A 4,980-nucleotide genomic window follows, 5' to 3' on the forward strand; every position below is an offset into this window, starting at 1 on the left:
ACTCATTAAGAGTACGCTCTCTAATCTTCCGACTTACTTTTTGTCTCTGTTTCCGATTCCTATGAGTGTAGCTAAAAGACTTGAGAAAGTTCAAAGAAATTTCTTATGGGGAGGGATGGGAGACGAGCCTAAGCTGCATCTTGTAAATTGGAATCAAGTCTGTCGTCCCCTTCGGTACGGTGGGCTTGGCATTCGTAAGTTGCACCAGTTTAATCAACCTCTCCTGGGTAAATGGCTTTGGAGATATGCGAATGAGAGTGAGGCTCTGTGGTATAAGGTTATCAAAGCTAAATATGAAGATCAGGAGGGTGGGTGGTGCACAAAGAAGGTTTCGGGTTCCCATGGTGTGGGCTTATGGAAGCACATTCGTCAAGGTTGAAATTTATTTGCCAAAGGTATTCGTTATGAGGTGGGGGTGGCTTCGAAAGTTCATTTTTGGCATGATATTTGGTGTGGGGACTCCTCTTTGAAGCATGTTTTCCCGTCTTTGTTCAGCATCGCCAGACATAAAGAAGCTTGGGTGAAGGATAACTTTATTTGGAGGAATGGGGTTGTCGAATGGAATGTCATTTTTGTGCGGCCAGTACAGGATTGGGAGATGGATGTGATTTCTTCTTTCTTTGGTCGGTTGTACTCGTGCAAGATATCCATAGGTTCTATGGATCGTATTCGATGGTCATCATCTAAGAAAGGCAAGTTCGAGGTTAAGTCTCTCTTCAAGGTCTTGTCCAAATTTGACCATGAGGTGTTTCCTTGGAAAAGCATTTGGTGTACTAAGGTGCCTTTGCGAGTGGCTTTTTTCGGGTGGACCGCGACCTTAGGCAAAATTTTGACTCACGACACCCTGCGGAAGAGGAACCTAGTGGTAGTGGAGTAGTGTTGTATGTGCAAGAAGAATGGAGAGTCAGTCGATCATTTCTTCTCCATTGCGAAATCGCAAGTGTTCTTTGGCATACTATTTTTGATCGGTTTGGGTTGCATTGGGTCATGCCTTGCAAGGTGAGGGGCTTGTTCGATTGCTGGTGGTCGGGAGGCCGTTCTTGAAGCGCGGTAGTGTGGAAGATGATCCCTTTGTGTCTAGGTTGAAGGAAATTCCTCCAACCTAGTTTGGAGGAAAACTTTGTCCTATTCGAACATTCTAATTCTCCTTCTAGATGTTGTTCTTGTATACTTCTTGTATCTCTAGGTTTGTTTACGTTTTTAATGACATCTCGATTACCTAGAAAAAAAAAAAAAGTCAAACATTCTAATCATCTTATAGTGATTTGAAAGATTAACATACAGTTCAATGCCAAAATTTCTGTTAGTAGAACAAGGTAGTGATAAGCCTTTATTTATTTTAAATGAAACTTCAAATTTTCAATATATAACTCTACAAAAAAATGCCATAATTAATAAGCCAAGAGATTTTTGGGCATTGCATTTTTTTTTTTATAAGTAATGAAAAACTTTATTGAAAGCGTAAGGTGTAAGGCGCACCCTTAAGTACACAGGCCGTATACACAAGGAGCTCCCACATGCCCAAAACCCAAAAAAAAAGAAGCAAAAATGCCCACAACCCGACCCACCCAAAAAGCCCACAGGACAACAAAGCCCTCAAACGCTAACAAGCTTGAGCCTTGCCTTTCCCCTGCCTAGATGTGCATTGCATTTTATGAAAACCTCTTCAAAAGTACCAAAACATATTCAAAAGTAAATTGCTAACAAGTAGCAGCAAAGAAATATATATATATATATATATATATATATATATATATATAAGAAAGACTAAACATATGGGACTGTGAAAAACTACTTCCGCATGATAAGTAAAATAAAGATTTTGTGTAGAACCCTTGTACTAGTCTTATTTAAGCTTAAATTCACTCACAATTGCTCCAAAAGAGATACGAGTTAAATGCATATATATATTTAATGAGAAAGATATCATTTGACAAGAATAAGCATAAAATATTATCTTTAACACATATATGTTGCCTAAAACACACTTGAACATATGTAGAAAGATGGGTCATCAAGCATTGTCAACAACTATATATCTTGCTCTTCAAATCCATTTCCTCCCTTGACAGAAACTAGGGTCTCCATGTAAGTAACCAACTGTGACGAGAATGTTACTCCAGGATCAATTTGGAGATTCATCATTTGTTTGGTAGAGGGGTCGTACAAGACCACTCTACGAGAATTTTTGTGAGAAGTTTCCATGAACATGGTGTTATTCTACCAAAATCCTAACGGTCGTATAATTCCCATACACGGTCCAATAGTGAAAAGCTTAGTCCAAGAATCCTTAACACAAACTTCAAGCAACGACCAAATATCAAAGCGTGTTTTGAACCAATCTTCAGGACAGATTCTAACTGCCATACCAATCGATTGATTGAACACAAATAACTCTTCCCAAACAAGTGGATTGCGATTCCTCACAACATCATCCGGCAGCGGTGTTTCTAGGCATACCCCTTCGCTCATGTCAAATGACAAGACACCTGCCCTATCATCACTAGCATCACCAGCTGCCCTCCAAGAAGCCATCCCATTGATGTATGTCAACTGACCTATACAATTATCAGTAAGAAAAGGTGACCTTGTGTATTCCCAGTGTCCATCAAGTTTTCTCCAAGAATCAGAACTTAAGCTGTATACCCCTTTTTAGTATGAATAATTTCTAGACTTAGACTCGTGATGAGGGAGAAAATGAATCTTGATTATCTTGTAGCCATTAGTTTTGGAATCAAAACCAAATCCCATACCACCAATATAGCCGCCACGGAATTGGGGCAATTCGAGGACAACCTTTGTTTCTTTAGTTGCAGGGTTCCATATAACAACATTGAAGTGATATGTTGAAAAACCGTGGAGACAAACGAGACCATTGCAAAAACCCACAACAAAAGTCCCACCCTCCTCCATCAACCCAAAAGAAAACAGTGGAGGCATAGGTTGTGTAAGGGATACTAGGAGTGTTTCATAAGAAATCGTGGAGACAACATAATCTTCGGTGAATTTGTCGCGCAATTAAAGGAGAAGGTGGGTGTTGCTGTTGTTGTTGTTGTTGTGTATGAGGTGTTTTCTTACGAAGTTTTGGTGTGTGATGAGAGCGTACCAGGATTTGTAGACGCACTTGAAACGCAAGAGAGAGACGACCGGAAGCCATAGCAGAATCTGCGTCACCAAGTCTTCAGGCAATTCGTTGGCCATTGGTTTCTCTGTTGCTTTAGGGTTAGAGAATAAGAAACGCCAAGCCGCAGGGTTAGGTTTTTATTTTCGACCAAGTTGGGGAACAAAATTTATTCTTCTCAATTTTTTATTTATTTTTAATTATTATTATTATTATTATTTAAAATTTATTCTGAGCAACACAATTCAATAGCATATAAAATCCACCTGAGTCTCAAAAGAAATTCCTACTTAAACCATTGCTGCTTTTAAATCAAACTTTCAAAGACTTTACATTTCTTTTTTGTCATCTCCACTTATTTGGTTTCTAGAAAATGTGAACATATTTTGACTCAATAAACTCAACAAACATAAATTGCAGTCTCAGCTTCCAGAATAATTAGTGCCACTGACCTAACAATTAGATGAGGATAAATATAATAAAGAAACACAACTAAGTAAAGCAAGATCAAGACATTCTGCATGAGCTCGCATATCAAGCAGACATTACAAGTTGACAGTAAATTAAAATCAACAACCAATTTAAATCAAAGAGCCTACATGATATGATAGGGATCGGGCCAAAGGACTAGGATACCTAATCCCAAGTATACGTATTAGCTCGATCTTCTTCAGCTAGGAGAATAAAGGATAGAGGGATGAGTCAATAAAGTTATTTATGATTATCATGGTAGTAAGTCGTTTATGTCATTTATCATTATCATGTTAGAAAGTCATTTATGTTTATCAGGTCATAGGTAGTTGTTGCTGACTATGAGTCTGGTAGCAATAGGCTGAGTTGTAGTGTATCTCGTAGGAGTCGTCTCTCTATATAAACAATAGAGCGAATGAGTGAGAAAGAAGAAAAGAATTGTTTAAGCACCTTGAGTGTATGGTGGACTGGTGGTTCCTACCTTAAGTGGAACATTTATCTATTATAAATCCCCGTTTCATTTCTACACTCCATACCCCCATTGGTATGTCCTATCATGATATACTCTGCTTTTTCTATCAAAAACTTTTCCGAATCCTGACCAAGTTTTTTTCAGAGACATTGCTCCAATGTTTTGAAAGGTTTTCTATCCAAATTTCATCAAATTAGTAAAAGATATTAGATAAATCAACACTTAAGACTTTATTTTTCCATAAAATGGCCAAACATACAGCCAAGTATCTACAAAAGAAGTAACAAGACAATTAAGAAACGACTGAAATAAATATAGGAGTATTAATACCTTGAAAGCTACATGAGACTTGCATGTGTTTTTAAGACCTGCGTACTAGGCTCATCTTCATATGGAAATGAGTTGAATAGATCAGGTAGCAAAAAAACTCTTCATGTGGAAAAGTGTTGATTGGACTTTGGAGCATTGTTGTTCAGCTGTGGCCAGTCTATAATGATGAAGCAGGCAGGGCCGCAAGAGCACTTGATTTCGCAGTATTGCACAATGCGGGTGGCGGGGTAGGAATACGAGTAGTCATATGCCAATCCAGGCAATCCTTGAACACAGAACTTGGTGACAAAAACCAGGTATATTCCAATTAGATGGGATATGCATGGATTTCACAAAGAAGCTTGGGTGAAGGATAATTTTACTTGGAGGAATGGGGTTGTCGGGTGGAATGTCATTTTTGTACGGCCGGTCCAAGATTGGGAGATGGATTTGGTTTCTCCTTTTTTTGATCGGTTGTATTCTGGCAAGGTTTCCATTGGCAGTGTAGATCGTATTTGCTGGTCTTCGTCCAAGAAGGGCAAGTTCGAGGTTAAGTCGCTCTACAAGGCCTTGTTCAATTCTAATCAAGAGGACTTTCCTTGGAAGA

The sequence above is a fragment of the Corylus avellana genome, chromosome ca2 (assembly GCF_901000735.1).
Source record: "Corylus avellana chromosome ca2, CavTom2PMs-1.0".
Taxonomy (NCBI): domain Eukaryota; kingdom Viridiplantae; phylum Streptophyta; class Magnoliopsida; order Fagales; family Betulaceae; genus Corylus; species Corylus avellana.